The following is a 23250-nucleotide window of genomic DNA, read 5'->3' as shown; positions in this document are numbered from 1 at the left end:
ATCCTGGCCAACACCTGCTGTTTCTTATGTTGTTGATCTTAGCCATTCTGACATGTGTGAGGTGATACTCATTGTAGTTTTGATTTGTATTTCCCTGATGATCAGTTATGTTGAACATCTTTTATGTGTCTATTGGCCATCTGTATATCTTCTTTGGAAAAATGTCTGCTCATGTCGTCTGCCCATTTTAAATTGGATTATTTGTGTTTTGGACGTTGAGTTTTATAAATTCTTTATATATTTTGGATACTAACTCTTTATCAGGTATAAAATTTGCAAATATCTTTTCCCATTCTGTAGGTTGCCTTTTAGTTTTGTTGATTATTGATTGATTGTTTCCTGTACAGGTGTTTTTTGGTTTTTTTGGTTTTTGTGTGTGTGTGTGTGTGTGTGTGTGTGTGTGTGTGTGTGTGTGTGTTTGATGACGTCCCAGTAGTTTTGCTTTTGTTTCTCTTGCCTCAGGAGACATACCTCGTAAGAAGTTGCTAAGGCCAATATTAAAGAGGTCACTGTCTCTGGGATTTTAATGGTTTCAGGTCTTACATTTAGGTGTTTGATCCATTTTGGATTTATTTTTGTGTTTGGTATAAGAAAGTGGTCCAGCTTTATTCTTTTGCATATTGCTATCCAGTTTTCCGAACACCATTTGTTGAAGAGACGTTCTTTTTCTCATTGGATATTCTTTCCTACTTTCTTCAAAGATTAATTGACCATATAATTATGAGTTCATTTCTGGATTTTTTATTCTGATCCATTGATCTATGTGTCTATTTTTGTATTAATGCCATACTGTCTTGATCACTACAGCTTTGTAATGTAACTTGAAATCCGGAATTGTGATGCCTCCAGCTTTGCTTTTCTTATTCCAAGTTGCTTTGGCTAATTGGGGTCTTCTGTGGTTCCATACAGTTTTTAGGATTGTTTGTTCTAACTCTGTAACGTAGAAAAAAATTTTAAATTATACTTACATGTGTATATTTATTGTGGAGAAAAAAATATGATAGAGCAATCAACAAAATATTTTGAAACATAAAAACCAGGGGGATAAAATTCTGGATAAGGGGCATTAGGATGGAAAAACAACTTCATGGAAAGAAAGGAACAGTGTAAATTTTTTTTTTTACTATTACAAAGAGTTTTTCAAGAATTTTTTTTTTAACAGATGATGGTTAGGAACCAACCATTGTAGAATTTAAATACGATTGGATACATTCAGAAGAGTAACATAACAGTTTTGTATTGAAACATCAATATTTACAACCTGCTGGAAACATTATTCTTTGCAACTATTAAACTTACAATAAAATTACAGAAGTAAATGTTTTTTTAAAAATGTGCCAGGGAGTATATTAGCAAAAACATTTGAAGGCCATGGGTTTACATGACCTACAAGTTAAAGTCTACTTCGGCCATTAATTAGCTGTGTAGCCATGGGCTAGTCATTTAACCTAAGCGTTTATTTCCTTATCTATAAAATGGGAAATAATAAAAACGACTTTGCAGATTAGATTGAATAAACTTTGTAAAAATTCCTAGCAAGCCTAGCACTCAAGCTTCGTACTCAACAAATGTTACTCAGTGGTACTCAATATTAATAATAGCTAATATTTCTTGATACTATATGATAAACACTGAACTAATGTAATTTAATTCTCACATTCTATGAGGTAAATTTCTATGAATCACAGATGAGTAAACAGAGGCACAGAGCAGTGTCTTTTTGTCTTTCAAGTACTTTACAAAAAACAGTTGGACAGTGGTAGAGCCATCATTCAAAATCAAGTAGTTTGACTCTAGAGCCTTCCTTTGATACCTAACTTTTCTTTCCTAGAGGCCCCTCTTGTACATCCTACTAACCTGGGTTACTATCAGAATTGAGGAGTAATTCTCTATTTACAAGTGGAACTGTTTGCTGTGTTGGGTCCCTTCTTACCATTTTTTCTCATTGCTGACTTTCTAACCATTTGCATATCATGGCAAAGAAGATGATACCTTTAAGGCATGTTGGGATGAAGGATTGAGGCATTTCATTGCAGGACATGGCCAGCTCAAGTAGTTTCAGTTTCCCCAAGCCTAGCTTGACCATCTTGAGGGCTGAGTAGAATCTGTGCCTCCACAGACTTGCAACTCATTCCTGGTACTCAATATGCCAAGGCACACAGTTTGGGGAGCTCTAATATAGATATATTGAAGAGAAGTCTTTACTCTCTTTTTCCTTTGACATGGGTTTACAGGAATAATTGATGGGTCTCTATTTTGGCAGCTATCCTGATTAGCTTGGCGTTATATAAAAATGTTTCTTTGTCAAAGTTGACATTACCAGAATATTACAGTTAAGGAAAGTATTCTAGTCAGATGCCATCCCTCAACTAACAAAAGTCAACATTACCTTTGTTAACAAGAAAACCAACAGGCCCAAGATGGAACCTGGGCTAAGTCACCAAACCAGGGCTTCATACATAACCTAACTGCAGTTTCAACCTCCCCTGGAAATGTAGTCTTGACAAGTCAGTCAGGAATTGTCTGGTCAGCACCAATGAGGTGATCTGTCACACGGGCCCTCTTTATCTCACCCCTCAAAAGGAAGATGAATTCATCAGCATGATAAGACCTCCTGCCTTCCCCTTAAGGAAAAGTCACCTTGCTTGAAACTGTCTTTTTTTTTTTTTTTCTTTTCTAATAACTTCCTTACCCTATCCTCTTTCCTGTAAGACACCTTCCATTTTATACAACTCCTCAGGACCATCTTTCTACTTGCTAGATGGGATACTGCCTGATTCATGAATCACTTAATAAAGTCAATTAGATCTTCAAATTTACTCAGTTGGATTCTTTTTTGTTCAACACCCCAATCCTTCAAAGAATGCAATATGAAGCATTGCTTATTCTCTTTCATCCACTCGTTCCTAACTACTTTGACAGGTGTGTAAAGAAAGAAGTCCCCTTGAATGTGAATGTCTGAAACTTATATCGAAACTCTTATCATCTTGCCTAAGTTTGAATCCAATAGGGGAAAACACACACACACGTCATAATAATTAAAAGCAATACAGGATCAATGGATTTTTTTGTAATCATAGTTCTCTATTCCTATGCAACAGTTTTTCATTAAGATTATATTAAATACTATAGAAGCACTTGGCTGGTTCAGTCAGTAGAGCATGTAACTCTTGATTTGGGGGTTGTGAGTTTGAATCCCACATTGGGGGTAGAGTTTACTTTTAAAAAAGATTATATCAAATAGTATCAAGATTCTGAAGTAAGTGAATACTAAATACCTGTGCGTAACTCCGTGAATTTTACTTATGAATGCCCCTGTATAATCAGCACACCGATCAAAAAACAATATTACCAGTACCACCAAAAGCCCTTCACATATTCCCTTCGAGCCACCCACCCCCATAAGGATATTCCCTTAGACTGCTAACACTATAGATTAGATTTAATCATTTTTGAATTTTATATAAATGGAATCATACAGTTCATATTATTTTGTGCCTGGTTTCTTTCATTTAAAAATATGTTTGATGGAATAAAGATAGATGTATAGACCAATAAACTATAATAGCCAAGTAAGCCCTCGCATAAATGGCTAAATTATCTTTGACAAGGGGCCAAGACCACTTAATGAGGAAGGACAGTGGCTTTAACAAAAGATGATGGGAAAGCTGGACATCTACATGCAAAAGAATAAAATTGGACCCTTACCCTATATCATATACAAAAAATCAACCCAAATGAATTATAAAAACCTAAATGTAAGACCTAAAACTATAAAAATACTACGAGAAACTATAGAGAAAAAGCTTCAGGACATTAGGTTTGGCAATTATTTCTTGGGTCTGACACCAAAAGCACACAAAACAAAAACAAAAATAGATAAATTGGACTTCATCAAAATTAAGTACTTCTGTACAGCAAAAGACACAATCAACAGAGTAAAAATCTCTGCGTACAGAATGGGAGAAGGAGCACCTGATGTCTCAGTCAGTTTAGCATGCAACTCTTAGTTTCAGCTTGGGTCATGATCCCAGGGTCATCGGATCAAGCCCTGTATCAGGCTCTGCACTGACAGCATGGAGCTTGCTCAAGATTCTCTCTCTCCCTGTCTCTGTCTGGCCCTTCCCTGCTCACACGTGTGCACTCCCTCTCTCTCTTTCAATGTAAATAAATAAATTAAAAAAAAAGGAATGGAAGAAAATATTTGCAAATCATATATCTGGTAAAGGGCTAATACCCAGAATATATAAAGAAATACAACTTAACAAAAAACAACTGGGTTGAAAAATGGGCAAAGGACTTGAACAGACATTTCTCCAAAGATAATAATCAAATGGCCAATAAGCATATGAAAAGATGTTCAACATCACTAATTGTTAGAGACCTACAAATCAAAATCACAATGAGATACCACCTCACACCCATTAGGATGGCTACTATTAAAAAAAAAAACAAATGTTGACAAGGATATGGAAGAATTGGAACTTTTATGTACTGTTAGTGGGAATGCAAACTGCTGCAACCACTATAGAAAACAGTATGGTGGTTCCTCAAAAAGGTAAAAATAGAATGCATAGGAGCCAGATATCCACTTCTGGGTATATATCCAAAAGAATTGAAGGCAGAATCTTGAGAAGATTATTTGCACACCCATGTTCACAGAGGCATTACTCATAAGAGCCAAGTGTCTATCAGTGGAAGGATAAACAGAATGTGGCATATACATATAAAGGATATTATTCTGCCTTAAAAAGGAAGAAGATCCTGTCACATGCTACATTGTGGGTGGACTTTGAGGGCATTATGCTAAGTGAAATAAGTCACGCAAAAAATACTGTATGGTTCCACTTATATGAAGTATCTAAAGTAGTCAAACTCATAGAAACAGAAAGTAGAATGGTGTCTGCCTGGGGCTAGCTGAAGGGGGAAATGGGGAATTGTGTTTAATGGGTATAGTTTTTCAGTTTTGCATGGTGAAAAAGGTGTGGAGATCTGTTGAATTACAAGGTGAATATTTACCACTACTGAACGGTACTTAAAAATGTACACTTAATAAACTTTATATTACATGACTTTACTACAATTAAACATCTAAAAATTTTTAAACGTTTGAGAGACTTAATATTATTGTACATAACTATGATTCATTCATTCTCATTGCTATATATATTCCATTAGGTGCATATACCACAATATATTTGTCCATTCTACTGTTGATGGACATTTGGGAAGTATGTAGTTTGTGGCTATTGTAATTAGTGCCATACATAGCATTTGAAAATGAGGCAAATAAAAATCTATCAGAATTTTAGAGCTTCGAAGGCACTCACAGAGCACTCATAATGTATTTTAAATATGTTAAAATATTCTCCATCCTTGCTCTCAGCTTGTATAGCCAACTGCTACCTTAACTTCTCCCTGTGGATATCTAATAGACATTTCAAACATATCATGCCCAAATATGCTTTACCTGCAATCTTCTTCACATCTATTGGCAACTCTATCCTTCTAGTTGCCCAGAACAAACTTTGTTAACATCTTGACTTCTTTCTTTCACACTCACATCCAAGGCATCAGTAAATAATGATGGCTCTACCTTCAGAGTAAATCCAGAATCTGACTACTTTATATTATCTCTACTGTTACCATATCACAACACCATCATCTCTGCTTGGGTTATTGCAATTACCTGCTTAGACAGACTGCACTTAGCCCATGCCCCTTCCCATCTTTTCCTTCACCACCCAATCTATTCTCATTACAGCAGCTAGAGGGACCCTGAGGCATTTTATATTTTCCAATAGCAGCCAGAAGAATAACTCTCATCCCATGTACTCTTCTGCAACGTGACTTTGCCACCCCCCAACTAGAAGTGGAATCTAAATCACCTGTTATGAATCCAGGCTAACATCTGAGACTTGCTTGAACAATAGAATGAGGCAAAATGGCTAGTTCATAAGAAGCCTTGCAGCATCCACTTAAGACCTCATAGAATGCTCACCTTTGCAATGCTGCCCCTGGGAACCCAATTTCCATATTTGAGAAGCCCAAGTTATATGAGGATGTTCCAGTCAATGCCTGAACTGAGGACCCAACCTACAGCCAGCATCACCTGCCATCTGACTGGAGATCTCAAGGAAGAGCTGCCCAACTGTGCCCAGCCAATTCACAGAACCATGAGAAATAATAAACTGTTTTAGGTCACTAAGATTTGTGGTGGTTTGTTGCACAGCAATAGGTAATAGGAATAGAACTTTTCACAGTGAAATCAGATAATGTCATTGATCTGTTCAAAACCCTCCAGTGGCTTCCCATTGTGCCCAGAGTAAGAGCCAAAGTGCTTATAATGGCCTGCAAGATACTGCATGATGTAGCCTACATCCCTTCCTCACTTCTCCATGGTTACTCGCTCCAGCTTTACTGCCATCTTTCTTGCTACTCCTGCATTAGGGACTTTGCACTGGCTACTCATCTTCCCTAGACATCTAGTTGACCATCTCTCCTCATTCACTTTCTTGAAGAGTTTTCTCACATCTCCATGAGGCCAACCCTGACCACCAATTTAATACAATTTAATCCAGTCCCTCCCCACCCCAGAACTCCCAATTACCCTTACCCTGCTCTATTTGTTTTTCCACAGCACTTACTATTTGCTAACATAGTATGTAATAGTATTTATTTATTATGCTATTGTATACTTTCTGGAAGTCCCTCAAGGACGGGGAGTTTTGCTTTATTCCTTTACCTACTGTGTTCTCATCATGTAAGACCGTATCTGACACATAGTAGGACTCAATAAATGTTTGTATTGTATGTCCTAATAATAGCTGAGACTTAGTTAACCAAGATAGCCATGAGGGTAAGGTAAAGGTGACTAGCAGAGCCATGTAAGAAGAGAGAGGTAAAAATAAGTACAGGGGAATGGGTTATATTTCCAGAATCCTAGTCACTGCCCATTCCCCCACTCCTAGCTTTCTGTGCAAGGTGAAAAATATAGGGTGGAGACCAAGTTTGGAAGAAAACATTCAGCTCATGTAAGAAACCCAAGATGGTTACATGTCATGTAAGTCAAAGCCAATGCATGAGTTGAGCTAAACTCCATTATAATACTGTTCCTAATTACAGTGAATTGCAGCCAAATTACACTTCCCAAGACCAAATAAATATACAATATACCAGGTGGTAGCCCTGTTTCAAACCAGAGTTTCAAAGGAATTGCTTGGTATTTGTTTTGAACTTGCTGTTCTGCAATTATCTGATTAACAATTCAGTTTTCCCAGAATTGCAGAACCAAATTCATTTTTTTCTTGATATTATTGGTCATGAGATATTACTATACCTTTAAAATATAGTTAGCTCTAAATTATTAGCCAAAAAAAGTAAACCTCACCCTTCAGGTCAATAGAATATTAATTTTGAGTTGTGTGTAAACATGTAGATTAGAACAATAAAAGTCATCACAGAAAGATGTATTTGAGTGCTTTAAAAAAATTATACAGCCTCCATATTTGAAAAAAATGTCATGAAATACAAATGACTAATAAACAAAAATATTCAATTTCACTGGTAATCAAAAAAGGCAAAGTTAATGATAAACCTTTCTATGCAAGGTGCCGAATTATTTTTAATGCTGACAATGATGTGGGCTTTCTCATACATTGCAGATGAGAATATGTATTAGCTGTACATTTCTAGATCAGTTTAAAAATAAGTACAAAAAATAACCCAATATACAAAGATATTTTAAAATGTGTATTTTTTTAGCCATGGTAACACTAACTGCTGAGACATTGGCCCAAAAATGTAGTATAATGGCTCAAACAAAATAGAGTATTTCTTCTTCATAGGATATTCCTAAATTATTTCAGGTCTTGTGTGTGTGTGTGTGTGTGTGTGTGTGTGTGTGTGTGTGTGTGTGTTTAAAAGAGAAAGAACAGCAGAGAGATATGCAGGGACAGAGGAAGGGAGAGGGCAAGAGAGATGCTCTATACGATTATACAATCATTCAAGAATCTGGAAATTAATGGATCCTTGGCCCGATTCAATGGAGATGTCCAGGGGTCATTCTGCAGAAGTAGAAAAAGTATAGAGAAGTGTGCATGTAATGTTTTATGGGGATGCCTGGAAGTAACTCACATTCCTCTGGATAGAACTCAGCTATGTGGGCACATTTCACTGTGAGGGGACTGGGAAATGTGGTCTAGTTGTGTGCCCAGAAAGAAGAAACAATGAATGGGTTTGCTGAAAAGTTAGCACTCTTTGTCACATTCTTTTACCTAATAAAGTACTTCTAGAAGTCTATTCTAATTCTAAGGACATCGAAATATATAACAGATTAGTTTGGTATAGCAAAACACCAACAATACATCATATGACTGATAATACCAACTAGCTCACAAGTTTCAGTACATTCAAAGGGTGAAATATACAGCAATTTAAAATTAGGCCTACAAATAATTTTTCTTAACATGGAAAATAGCATTAATTTTAAATTAAAAGCCTTAATAAAGGCCTTATTTGTAGCACTTTGTGTGTGTGTGCATATGATATATGTGATATATATTATATATATCATATAATATATACCATATATATTGTATATCTTCCCCTAAATAAGGATATGATTAAGTAGGTAATACATTCCTTTCTGTGTAATGTTCTATTTATGTTATGCTTACAAGGATTACAATGGAAAAATGCTTCTTTTATGTTAAAGTCTAAAGCAAGAAAAATGCTTTATATGATTATAACTATGTAAAAAATAATCATGAAAAACATAGGATAAAATGTACCAAAATGCAACAATGGTTTGTCTTTGTGTGATGAGATGAATGCATTTATTTCTTCTTTTTCTGTATATAAAATTTCCATTTTTTTCTAGAAATAACTCTTATTACTTTATATTGGAAAAATTTACCTTCTCAAACAGGCTAATAAGTTGAGTGAATCCTTTAATAAAGTTGAATCTCTGCTGTAAAGTGGGTGGTGACAATCCTAGAAATGGAAGTTAGAGCTTCCTTGAGTTCTCTGCCCCTTAGGAGAGAGTTGACGAAGGGAGGAATCGGTAGTCATTGGCATTGTTCTTGTCTCCCCGAAGGCTGACTGGTACAGGAACCCTTGAACATGGCAGTATGGGAGAGGAGAGGACACCAAGGAGCATCAGTGACTGGTGCTGAGAGATCCCCAAAATGTTGGCATAAAGCCCCAGTTTTACGTATTCTTCCAGGGCCCCTATTCTATACTTCTCTATCCTGTTCTTGTGACAAGAGGTGGTAGTAATTGAGAAGCAAAAAGGCAGAAGCACATGGCTTTTCCCTGGTGTGAGCAAGAAATCTAGCTGCTTTATCTGACTTCACAAGATTGCTTGTTACAGTAGAATAACAACTAGACTAACTCTCAGAAGACATATACTACTAAGTATGTGATTCCAGCTCTAACTCCAATTCTAGACTGCTTATAGTCCTCCACCGTGCCAGGGTGCCTCATGCCTCTATGCCTTCCTTCACTTCTGGAGTACTGTTGGCAGACATCCAGCCCGCAGCTATTAGCCCTCTTCCAGAATTTCCTTTGTTGCAGGTTGTCTTATTCATTGAGTACTTCTTTATTTTTTAGCACACACACACAAAAAAGGTTGTGATGCATGACCGAAAGATGGAAGAAATTGTAAGAACAGTGGAATTGAGTGTGCTCAGGCAAGAGACAGTGGTCGAGAGTGATTAATGTATAATCAAAAGCTGAGTGTGGAAGCTAGAGCACTCCTGTGGTAGCATATAAAGAGGCTTTCATCGCCTATACAGGAGAGAAGAAAAAGCTGATGACCCTCCTTAATCATTATAGGATAGCTTCAAAGAAAGTAAAATTCTCTATGTGGGCAGGGCTGCTATACACAGATTAGGACTCTGGATGGCCAGTGCTGGACTTTGTACTAGAATAGGGGATTGTAACCCAAAGTTGATGCAGGATCTGGCTAACATATACCAGCAGGAGTTCAGGAAATATGGGACTGACCTCAAAGGTGCAGGGATCCAGAAGAGTAAAACATAGAGATAAATAAGGAAGAGTTTGTCAATTCTGGTAGCACTGTCCACTGACACAGGATTTAATACCAGGCAATGACCTCAGAAGATGAATCTAATATGTGGCTAACTTAGCTTTTTAGGAATCTTGGAAAAAGTGATGGACCACACTAAAGGAAATACAAATGCCAGAGCTGCCAATGCAGATGGTGGAAGAATGGATCAAAAGTCCAGACAGATTACCAAATAGATCCCAGAGATTACCAGATAGATACATAAGTTACCAAAAGCAAGAAAGCCCACCAGTCAACCATTTACCAAAGCAATAAGGATGCATTGATGAGAGGGGCATTCTCTCATGACAAGCTCAGTAGTAGCTACTGTCTGTGGGCCAGGTAGGAGGCGCTGTTAGGGCATTGATCTCCTAAGAGGGGTGATAGAAACAAACCCAAGGTAACAGCGTCCAGGCAGTGGCGATTACATATCGGAAGAAGGTGGGTACAGTTATTATAATGTAGAAACTGTGGCACAATGCGAGGCACAGAACAAACTACACAGGAAATGGATACTAGAGAATTATTAGAATTGGGCAGAGAAGGAGACATTCTTGGAAGAGGGAACTGAGTACACAAAGACAGGGAGGTGTGAAACAGCATGACCCATGTGGGGATTCAATGTAATGAGTGTGTAGAGGAGGAGATGCTATAGATAGTCAGGGAGGATCAGATCCAAGATTGTTTAGAGGTCAGAATGTGGACCTAATCATAAAAGCTACAGGGAGCCATTAAAGTATTATATAAGGAAAATAATGGTACCTCTAATCCCAGTTTCAGAACAATGCAATCATGTTTCCACAGTAGCTAAAGAAGTGTTCTAAAAGATCATCTCAGTCAGCTATTGATGTATATATAACAAACCATCTCAATGTTATAATACCATATTCATTTATTCTTACATGTCTGCGGGTTGGCCAGGCCTATCCAGGCTGAGCTTGGCTGATTGCTCTGCCTCAATCTGCAAATCTAACTGGGATCAATTCCTTGTTGTAAGGGGCTCAGATTTGCTCCATGTTCGCTCATTCTGGGGCCTGAAGGGGGCTTCTTCTCATCCTCCTTGGTGTAGTTGACTATCCAGGGCATCTCCTTCCCATGGCAATGGCAGAAGCCACTGAGGGAAGGCAGGAAATGTGATATCTTTTAAGGCTGAGGCTCAGAACAGGCACATAGTGCTATCCATCCCCATTGCATTGGCCAAAGCAGTTTAGATGGCTAAGTCCAAAGTTAAGAGACCAGGAAGTACATTATGGCCCTAGTGAAAGGAACTACAAACTCACTTTTAAAGAGTGTAGATACAGGGAGAGGTGAAAAATTGGGGTTAATTATTCAATCTACCTCAGAGGTCATTTGTACTCAATACTTAGAAGCTACATGGTATAATAAGAATATCAATTGTGGAGCCAGACAAGCACTTAATAGCTCCATGGCTTTCCATGAGTTATTTAAAATTCTTCAGACATGAGTTTTCTCATCTACAGAATCTAGATTGATACCTCCTTCATCTTCTAAGTGATTACAAGTATTACATGTGATATTGTCCATGGGTGTGCACTTTGGGCACCAGTACTAATTAGGACCTCTCTGACTAGCAGTTATATCTAGTGTGCCGTGACTGTATTAATAAAAACTATGGGGAGGGAGATCAACAGTTGGACTTTGGTGCTGCAAAGTTACCATATTGGAGAGAAACAAAAATCCAGCAGAACCCAGAATGCATGTCCCAAGATGCCTATTAACACCCTCTCTGTGGGCAACGACAGCCATTTGTCTTTGAGGAAAGATGTATCTCCCAAAAGAAAGGCCAGCCATTTGCTAATATGTGTTTGGTCTGATCGGCCTTTTACACATCCACTCTGTTCTTTGGCACCTTCAATTTTTGGTTCATGAAAAAGAGGGGTATTTACCCCAGAGGGATCTAGAACAAAACTGGGCAGGAAGGACACAAATGGTAAAAGCTCCTCCTGACATTGCTTTTGAGTTGTTTTCCCTGAATCTCCTGCTCCTGCCCTGTCCAGATGGCCTCCCTTAGCCAAAGGATTGTGCCAAAGATAATACCCAAAGTGCCCTTATTTATCTTCTCAGATTGAGACCGACTGGCCCAACATCACATCTCTCTTTGAACTCAAACCTCTTGAGTCCCACAACAATGCTCTTTCTCCTGTTGGTATAAATTAGATAGGCAAAAGGCTAAGCTACTATATAAAAGACCATCAAATATAGTGGCTCCAATAGTACTGACAATTTCTTTTTCATATACCCCAGAGATGGGCCAGCAGTCTAGAATGGGTTAGAGGCTGTGATCCTTGTGGACTTCCAGGAGTCCAGGTTCCTTCTGTCTTTTTACTCCAATATCCTTTAGCAGCCCTTCCCAATGGAGTTTTCAGAAGAGAATTAAGTTTTAATGCTTTAAAGCATCCACTGTGTTAATGAATTAACTTTTCTCCTAGGTATCTAGAGTAGTATAGCTTTGTACCATCCTTGGAATAATGGAGATAAGAGTTACTTAACTCATTTTCTGTAAGGCTTAATTCTCTTACAGAAATCAGTTGAGATAGGCTGCTAGAGTATGGTTCTTATCCTACAGTTGAAGACGGACCCCAGCACCATATCTGTACATTCCAATCTGTAGGAAGGGAAACCAGAGAAATGGGAGAAAGGAGATTCTTTAAACAGTGTAACTGGGAAGTTGTATACATTACTTTTGCTCACACCTGATTGGCCAAAATATAATTTCATGGCCAAATCTAATCACAAAGGTGCTAGGGAAAGTAGTTTTCTAGCTTGGCAGCCATATGCACAGTTAAAACTTTTGGGGACTCTATTACTAATAGGAAGGAGAATGGAATAAACCTAGAGATAGTTATCAACCTCTGCCACATGTGACTATTATTCTCTAGACAGTAAGTTTCATGAAAACAGGAACTGTGTCTCATTCACTAAGGACAAATAAGTATATTTTTCAGCATAGTATCTAGAACATAGAAGACCCTTAATGACTTTGATTGGAATTCCATTTACTTATATCACGTTGAGGTAATTCAGAGGAGTGTCTTAAGGTATGATTTTCAAAAGACCCAGGAACTAAATACTTCAGTGAAAACTTATTTAACATTTTCTTTTCATATGTGTGGAGGATGAGGGTAACCTTGACTTGTTCTGAGCTAAGTTTCTCTTTGTTATTTTAAATTTTGATTTACTTTGACTTTCCAAATCTTCAGGATCAACTTGTAGACTTTCATAAGCCTGAGGAAGAAAACATCTCTCCTCCACTGGGACACAAAGGGTACTGTTAGTATATAACAATTATGTGGAACAAAGGAGCTGATATTTGTAAAAAGCATATTAGAATGGTGCCTGGCACATAATGAGTGTTGTATAAGTGTCATAGATGATAGAAGATAGTCGGAGAAATGGAAGGTAGGAAGGAAGGCGGAAGAAAGGGATGGAATACGCCAAAAAACAAGCCAGCGTTTTCCCCATATTTTGTAATAGCTTATAACATTTTCTCCTAAAAGCAGAAACAGTCCCTAGGCCTCTATGGCAGGAGACATCTCACCAGACACCTGAAGATTCACTTCCCTGCTTGGCTAAACTTGGACGTACTTTGCCTACTATATGTGCTATGGTCAAACTAACTGCTTACTAGTCTCTTAGGGGAAACTAAAATGACAAGCGAAAGTGGGACAAAGTAGACACTGGTTTAACAGGGCCTGACTCAGAAGGAGGCCAGTGCCACAGCAAGAAACTCTAGGATGTCTTATAGAAGCCTCAGACCTAGTCTTCTAGGGTCATTCTCCCACATATTAGGGGTAATCTAGCACACAGAATATTCCAGGATAGAAGCTATCTTGGGCATGTAAAATGTGTCCATTCCCTGGTTTTGGTATAGGTGATTATGATGGATGCATGGTTTTGCCCACCATGCATCCATTCTCTCTTTTTTTGGTAATAGCACTTTGCTGCCCTTCTAGGGATCCTCAGTTCTCCCTTTCTACATGATTCTGATACAGTTGTGCCTAGCCCCTACCAGAACCAGAATAACCACTCAGAGCATGCCATATTTCTGACTATGTGATTGATTTATGAATGGGTATATGATTCAAACTCTTCTAGAGTCATCCTTAAAATTTAGGATACACAATGGAAGAAAGAGGGGAGATTCTTCTGGAGAGATGAAGGAAAGTAGAAGTTGCTCTACTTGAAAACATTTCTCCTAGTCCTAGAAAGGCCACATGTCGTCAAAAAATGTAGCCAAATCAAAGGGGAAGGCAGAGTTGAGAACACATCAGATGGGAAGTAATGATACTATTTGAACCCCAAGATCCAGTTGTGCCTGAAGCTAGATTTTCCCCTTTCAGCTACATGCACCAATGAATTCCCATTTTTAATTAAGCTTATTTGAGTTAGAATGTCTGTCATTTGCTTCCAAGAAAGTTCTAATTTACAAAGTGCCTGACTTGATTTGGTTACTCTAACGGCTCCTACAGTTCTAGGATGGCCAGGCAGCTAAGGGCCTATAAACAGCTCCTACAGTAATGTCCCAGTGCTTCAGAAAACTGCTCCATGTTCCACATTGTACTTTCTACTCTTAACCCTCTTTGTCTAGCTCCTTATTTCTACTCCTGTGCTGTGGTCTGGTACCTGGATCTCCTTGGATTGATACTTCATGGTACATTGAGCCTGACCTTCTATTTCAGTCTTACCCTGAATGTAGTTCCTCCCCAAATCCTGGAGTGTGCCCTTTTTATCCAATGGGCCAGTGTTTCCAACCTCCGCATCCAGCCCAGGGCCCCTGAGCCAGACATCTGTCCCAGAGCAAGAACCACTGACTCATTTCCTTCAGTGGGCCCTGCAGCCAATCTTCCAGGTCCCCTTAGTACATGTTCACTTTCTTTTTGATGTTCCTGCCCTTGGCTTCAACTTGCTATTCAGGAAACCCAGAGATCAAAACCTCCTCCCTAGCCCACCAAAATATTCATACTACTTTCCTCAGATTTGGTAGTAGGGATTTTTCCTGGGAAATGATAAGAAAGAATAAACTTTTCTAAAGAGGTTAGTCATTCAAATAAAGAAGCCCTAAAAATCTACATTGCATAAGACACTCTGACCACAAAAAGAAGAATGTAAGGCCTTATGAGAATATGTCCCTATAATAGGCTCAATTATGTCCCCTCAAGAATTCATATGTTGAAGTCTTAACCCCCAGGGCCTCAGAGTGTGACTATATTTGGAGATAAAAATCTTTAAAGAGGTAATTAAGTTAAAATGAGATCATTAGGGTGGGCCCCAATCCAGTATGACTGATGCTCTTACTGAAGAGAGTAGGACACAGATACACAGAGGGAAGATGGTATGAAGGCACAGAGAGAAGACAGCCAGCCATCTGTAAGCCAAAGAAAGGGTTTCAGATGAAACCAGCCCCGTGGACACCTTGATCTTGAACTTGTAGCCTCCAGAACTGTAAGAAAATACATTTTCATTGTTTAAGCCCCTCAGTCTGTGTACTTTGTTATGGTATCCCTTGCAAACTAATACAGTTCCCTACTAATTATTAGTGACCTGGCATCTCTCCTCATCAAATCCTTTGTGAAAGAACAATAGGAATCTTTTCCTGATTCTCTCAAAAAGATAATTCATATATTTGTGCAATTACCACTAACCACTTATAACTTAGCTAGTAACTAAGGAATACATCTGGGGTCTCAGTCACTTGTGGGAGAGGAAACTAAAGTGCCAGCCTTCTTTTCCTCCAGAATCAAATATGGTCCCTCTTCCTCTTCTTCTTTCCCTTCTTCTCTTCTTGAATAATCTGTGCAAAAGCCATTGGATGCAACTGAGCAAGCAAAGTGTAGTGTTGGGGGTTAGGGGGATAATAAGCTGTGGTGGTGGCCCAGAGCAGGGTGCAAGAGCCTGACTGGGAGGAGTAGGATATCCATATAAGGGCTAAGCTTAGCACAGGGTAGCCTGACCAAGAAGAGAAGGGCATTTATGTCCTAGTGTGAAGAGTTGAAACTGAACAGAGTAAGGTGAGGCTCCATGTGGGAGGGTGACCCCATGTGGGGTGTCATAGCCAAAGCAAGGTGAGGAGGGTGTCCCTTCCCCCCAGGGATGCAACCCAGTGTAAGCAATGAAGTCTGAGCAGAGTGAGGAAGGTATCCATTTAGCAAGGTGGCTCAGCCTGGTGTCAGAGGACTAGAAGATGAGGAAAGCATTCACATGGGATAGGAGGGGGGGCACTGGTATGGTATGTTGGAGCACCAATGGGGTGAGGAGGATGCCCACAAAGAAGGGTGGGCTGGTATGAGGTGGCAGGACTTAAGCTGCATACATGGGGCATCCATGTGGTAGGTCAACCCAGTGTGGGGTGTTGGAACCCAAGCAGTACAGAAGGCAGATAGGAGGTTGGTTACATAGAGTTGGATTGATTCAATAAATAAATATAGTAAGAGCAATGACAGCTAGGTGTCTCACTATTGGAGAAGGAAATTACAAATATGGCAAGAGAAAATCAGAACCCTGTGCTGGTGATGTGAACACAGAGGTTTAAGATGTGTGTGTGTGTGTGTGTGTGTGTGTGTGTGTGTGTGTGTGTGTGTGTGTGAGAGAGAGAGAGAGAGAGAGAGAGAGAGAGAGAGAGAGATGGATAGAGATTATAGATAGATGGCTAGACAGTTAGATTTTTTTAAATGTCAAAGTGTACATGCACACATCTGCACATTCCCCAGCTTTGTGCACTGAGAGCATCTGGGAGCAGTGACACTCCAATAGCAATGAGCATACTGAGGGCATAGATTTGGGTTTCTAAACACTATTCTCCACTAAAGAACATAAAAGAATCTTGGATAAATGGCTGATTCCAGAACTGGGCTAAGGAAAGCACCAGATAAGCCTGAAACCTCTTTTGTACCAAAAAGTTCAAAAGTAATCCAAGAATTTTGAAACACGTCACACCCAAAGTATACAGAAGCCAGCTTGAAGAGACTCCCACTAGCCAAATATGGAACAATATTAGCATGAAAATAAAGACGGTAACTGATTATAACCCATTAAATAAAATAGAAATCTGTGAGTCCATACTGATATAAATAAATTGCAAATAACAATAACAGATATGATGGAGCATCAATCCCATCAGCAACTTTCTCTCACATGCTTCAGAAAAGAAAATTATTTTTACTGCAAATTTTCTGCAAACTTGGGATCTTTTCCAAATTAAAAAAAAAAAAAGTTCAAGAATGCAGGACAACTGGCCCAGTCTCTTCAATAAATTTGTGTCATGAAAAAAGGGGTAGATTAAAAGAGGTTTGTGGGACATAACAAGCAGATGCAAACATGGTCCTGGCTGAGATTCAGGTTTGGATAAACAGTGATAAGGCACATTTTGGAGACAATCAGGCAATGTAAATATAGTTTATTATTAGATGAGATGAAATGTGCTGAAATGGAAAAGTGGAGATCATTGATCAGAAAAGGAAAAAAAAAACAGGAAATAAAATAGAACAGTAGTATATATCATGATCTCATTTTATAGAAAAGAGAAATATAAATAAAGTTCTGGAAGGATAAATACTAACCTTAGCGCTGGTACTTACTGAGGGGTAGGAATACTTTTGTTCTGTGATTTTTGCTTGTCCTTATTTTCTGATGTTTGACAATGGACAGGCTCTGATTTTGTAGTAGTAAAAGATAATCTTTAAAAATAAAATTTAGGGGCGCCTGGGTGGCGCAGTCGGTTGAGTGTCCGACTTCAGCCAGGTCACGATCTCGCGGCCCGTGGGTTCGAGCCCTGCGTCGGGCTCTGGGCTGATGGCTCAGAGCCTGGAGCCTGTTTCCGATTCTGTGTCTCCCTCTCTCTCTGCCCCTCCCCCGTTCATGCTCTGTCTCTCTCTGTCCCAAAAATAAATAAACGTTGAAAAAAAAATTTAAAAATAAAATTTAAATAACAGAATTAAATAATACTCAAATTTGTATCAGCTGGGACATGTTGATGTTTCAGAAGACATATGGGCAAAGTGTCTGAAGCAACTTGTCTGTAGCATAGGGTCCCTAACTCTGCTATATGTGTCTGAGAGGTGCCAAAGGGGTGTGTATGGCTGTACCAGACCGTTAAAACTTTTTATTGTTTATTTATTTGTTTGGGGAGAGAGAGAGAGAGAGAGCACAAGCAGGGTAGGGGCAGAGAAAGAGAGGGAGAGAGAATCCCAAACAGGCTCCTTGCTGTCAGCGAAGAGCCCAATGTAGGGCTCAAACTCACAAACTGTGAGATCATGACCTAAGATGGAATCAAGAGTCAGACGCTTAACTAAGCCACCCAGGCACCCCTGTACCAGTCCATTTTAAATACCATATAGAAATGCCTCAGTTATCTTGCCTGCAAAATGGGTACTAATACCCTGCCTCAGGAGGAGATTATCGGGAGTATTATATGAGTTAATATATTTGTAAAGTGCTGAATAAATTATTAATAGATACCAATAGCACCTCATTTATACAAATACAAAATTTGTGATCATCTGTTTTTTGTTCGATAAAGAAAATGAAAAAAAAACCAAGCAGATATAGCTTCCCAGACAGTAGTCCCCCCTGATATATACCCCCCCGCCCACAAGATGCCTGAAACCACAGATGGTACTGAACCCTATTATTTTATGTTTTTTTATACAAACATACATATGATAAGGTTTAATTTATAAATTAGGCACAGTACAAAATTAATAACTAAACAAATAGAAAAATAGAATAATTACAATATACTATAATAAAAGTTATGTGAATGTGGTCTCACTCTCGAAATATCTTACTGTACTCACCCTTCTTCTTGTGATGATGTGAGATGATGTAATGTGTTCTGATGAAATGAAGAAAGCTGAATGTCATAGACATTGTGACATAGCATTAGGCTATTGTTAACCTTCTGATAACACGTCAGAGGAGGATCACTTGCTTCCCAGACCAGGGATGACCATGGGTAACTGAAACCACAAAAAGTAAAACCATGAATAAAAGGAAACTACTATATTTATTTTATGAATTCTTACAGTGTACTTTCTGTATGCTACACACTATTCTAAATGCTCTACAAATGATAAATTTTTAATCATAATAATCATCATAATAATCCTAGGAGGAGGGTAATCCTGTCCCTCCCCCATAGTATAGATGAAGGAATTGAGCCACAGAGGGGTTAATTAACTTGTGGAAAGTCACACAGCCAGTAAGAGCCATGGACAGAATTAGAACTAGGCAGTCCAAACTCTCAGTCTCAACCGAGGGTGTCACTCTTACCAGCACATAACCAAGTACAGGAGAGAACTTTAATTTATATACCAATTGCCTTCCAAAAGTTCACTTGTAAGCCAATGTTTCAAGTTCTAATCAATTTTCCACCAAAACAATATTGTAAATTAGGTTTGGTTCCTAAGCCAACCTATTTATATAGACCAAACATATTTAATTCACAACATGGCTGATTCAGAACAACCATGGCCTCAAGGTCAGTGTCCCTCTGGGTAGAGGATGGGGAATAGGTTTCATCTTCTGACCTGGTTCCAATCAATTACTTGTGGCTACAGGGAGTGCTGTCTGGAGAAGAATTCTGAAGTTGGACTTAGCAGGGGAGCATACTGGGATCAATTAATGATGTCACCATGAATGGAGAAGTAGGAAGAGAGGCCCAAAGCTGGGCACTGGCCATTTGCACTCCAGACCCTTTTAAACACTGACACTAAGCTGGAAGCTAAGGTTTGCAGTTTGAAGTCTGGACACTTCTCAGTCTTGAGCCCTGAGGAGTCCAGGGAATGGGGAAAAGGGATGGGGCAGGGATTCTGACAGCAAAGGGGGGGGGCAGAGACGGCCTGGGGCTTTGGGGATAATGTGGGAGGGCCTGGTGAAATCAGTGGCTAGAGCTCCTCTAATGGGATGACAACCGCAGAATTATGGGTAACTCCTAAGTCGAATATTCCTGCGTTGGCCCCTGTCCTTCCTCACATTGCAGGCATCACCCCAGTGATCCACACACCAGCAAGCACGAGCAAGGTTTCGACATTGTCTATTCTTGTGGCATTTCAAAAAGTTGTCAGAATGGTTAAATGACCCATTCTAGGTCACACAGCGAGGTCAGAACATCTGTCATGAGCTATATATAAAAGCAATGTCAGGGCAGAACGAAAATGAGTACATACAACCCAGTAAGTTGATCCAACAAACCACCAATTTACGTACTGGACTATTTAACTAAGGTTTGGGGTGGGTGGATCCTCGCACACTCTGCGGAGGTTTTCAGAGAGGGACATTAGAAGGTGAAATAGATTTTGAGTGTGGTTTGCTGAGGATGTATTACTCCAGATAAACTAGAAAAAATAATAACATACAGCTAAAAGTGAGTCCCAAGCTCAGTTGCATTTGAGAGAGGACAGCAGCCCCGCAGGCCCACAAAATGTCACGTCAGCTTTCGAAGGCACTTCACAGTTGCTGCAACAGCACTATTGGAAGAATGCCAAGGAGCTTTAGAAGCAGCCCAGTCCCTTAGACATAGATGACACTGCCAAGAGCAAAATAAAAAAGGGCCATTGCCTAGCTTGGCATCTGGGTCCTGCAGCTGCCAAATCATATCCAATAACCATGCCAAAGTAATCCGCAGAGAAATTCCCAATGAGAGGCCCAGCGGCCCAGCAAGCTAGAAAATTGCCTATGATCTAGGCGAGCAATGGGTTCCAGTTCTCCAGTGTCTGCTGTGATTGCCAGGCAACTTGAAGCAAGTCAGTAGGAAGATGTCCATTCCTGTCTTCTTGCTCATAAAATGAGCACTTCACTCGTGAGTGTGTGTGTGTGTGTGTGTGTGTGTGTGTGTGTGTGTGAGAGAGAGAGAGAGAGAGAGAGAGAGAGCGAGCAATAAGAGGCATTGGGAGGTGATGATAAAATGAACATTAAAGTTTTTTTTCCCAAATTATCCAGAAGATAGGGTCAATGTGATTCAGTGAACTGAAAAGAAGGGTGGGGAATAAAAAAAGACTCTGGCCACTTCCTAACCCCTTCTACCAGTAGAATAAACAACTGCAACAACACAAAGACTAAAATCCCACCCTGTAGCAAGAAAAGCCATGCGTACTCTGCTAGGGAGAAAAAAGGAAGCAAAGCAAACACTCAGAAAAGTTGGCCAAGCCAGGCAGAAACTCGTTTCCCACCTGCACATCTGCCTTGGGCTTTTCTTCTTTTCAGATTGTTGCAAGAAAACAGATGGCTGCAGAAGCCTGAATTTTAAATTTATGAATGGAAATTTGAACAGATGTTAGCAATCAAGATGGCATATAAGAATTTTTTTCATACCATGTTTACAGCCCAGGCTCTTTCACAGAAATGGGAGAGAGGGTCATAAAAAGGGTAGTTTTTGATCTTAGGACAGCATGGATCCAGCATGGTGATTATGTGGCACAATAACGGAAATGTTGAAAGAACAAAGAAAGAAAACGCTAATCAGCACCCTGTGTAAATGCTAAATATTTATCTACAAAATGATAAAACGTATCTGCAAGAAAACCATTAACCCATCAGAGCACTTTCTGTGTTTTAAGTAGGTGAAGTTCAAGCCCAAGGTTTTAACAAATATCTGTGAATGCCTACTTATTTAAATTCTGTTTAGACTTTTGACATGATATGGATTGTTTCATTTTGTTTTGTTTGGCTGAAAGTCCCAGGCATATGAGACCTTACTGGATTTCAGAGAGGAATTGAGTAAAAGGCTAATAAGAGAGATCTGGCTATACGTGCATGCAGCTTTCATCCAGTGCTAGGAACTTGGGTTAGGTACTAAGGGCAGGTGGGGAATAGCAAAATGAATCAAACCTGATCTGGGTCCTCAACACACTTAGAACTGAAGGTAAAAGCAGGCGTGTATAACACAAAGCTGGAACAAGTTATATGTTGAAGGTGGTTGGAGTGAAGAGAAAGGAGTAGGATTGATAGGGGACTGAATAATGACTGGCTTCTGATAGCCTATGGGAAGAGTCTGGAGCTTGGGGCCATCTGGAAGAAGAGTGTCACACAGGGTTTGCTAGCAATTCTATTGGCTACACTGTCAAAGTATAGGGTGGCCATAAAGTTTAGAAACATGGATCATATTGTTATCGGGTATTATACTACAACGTCAATAAGTCATTTATTATGTATTCACCTGGGTTTCCAGACTTTGTGGCCACCTTGACTCTCCAGAATCCCATCACTTCTTGCCATTTCCATCCACAATGATGGTCTCTCCTCGAGTACCGAAAGAGCCTCACACGTCTTCCTGCTCTCGTGTTTGCCCACATCCATCGCCCATAACCAATCAACCCTCAACCCAATAATCAAAGCAATCCCTTTGATGCAGTGGTCTTCAAAGTGGGGTCCCTGGATTAGCAGTAGCAGCTGCACGTGGGGAAAGTTGATGGATGCAGGTTCTCAGAATTAGAAATTCTGGAGGCAGAGCCCAGAAAGCTATGTTTTAATAAGAGCTCCTGGTGATTCTGATGCCTGCTAAGGTATGAGAATGAATTGTAAGTCTAGCTCAGATAATATCACCCTTGGCTCAAAATCCTGTAACAGCTAAGGTCATCACAATGGCTACAAGGTCATACATACCCCATCTGGCCCACGGATCTTTCACTGCCCAGCACTCTCATCCCTGGCTCACTTGCTCCTCTGCCACACTCAAGGCCTTGGCAGTTGTTGTTCCTTCTGCTAGGAATACTACCCAGCACCCCAGACCTCCCTCCCCTAGCTACCATGGCTCAATCCCTCACCACCTTCAAGCCTCTGCTCAAATGACTTTTTGTTAACACATTACACATTTGTTGTCTGCCTCTTCCCACTAGAATGTAAGTTCCTTGAGAGCTGGGAATTTGTGCTGTTGGTTCCTGTATTCTCAGAGCCTGGAACGATTCCTGGTACATAGTGCCCAGGAAACACTTTGTGGAGGAATGAATAAATAGTCCCGTATTGAGGTGCTACCAGATGCCAGATAACATGCTAAGCTACCTCACTGAATGTGCCTCCCTGAATTCCCACAATAAGCCAGTGCACTGGATGTTGTTATCTTTATTTTATACCTGCGGAAAAGAGGTAACATACTAAAAAAAGAAAGGACTGAGATATGGGTTATCAGAAAAGGGAACTTCACAATCCCCAAATTCTGGGTCTGACAC

At 39.6% G+C, this 23250-nt stretch overlaps 1 long non-coding RNA gene across 1 annotated transcript; it reads right to left on the bottom strand.

Annotated features, from left to right (window-relative positions):
- Nucleotides 1-772: 772 nt before the first annotated feature.
- Nucleotides 773-17760, bottom strand: LOC122495634. The gene is made up of 3 exons (XR_006300520.1): nucleotides 17665-17760; nucleotides 8918-9116; nucleotides 773-933 (listed from the first exon to the last, which is right to left on the bottom strand). It is a non-coding gene; the product is annotated as an uncharacterized LOC122495634 (long non-coding RNA).
- Between the last annotated feature and the right edge of the window lie 5490 nt (nucleotides 17761-23250).

Source organism: Prionailurus bengalensis, chromosome F2, assembly GCF_016509475.1.
Source record: "Prionailurus bengalensis isolate Pbe53 chromosome F2, Fcat_Pben_1.1_paternal_pri, whole genome shotgun sequence".
In the NCBI taxonomy this organism is placed as follows: Eukaryota; Metazoa; Chordata; class Mammalia; order Carnivora; family Felidae; genus Prionailurus; species Prionailurus bengalensis.
This window is presented reverse-complemented; position numbering and strand designations above follow the sequence as displayed.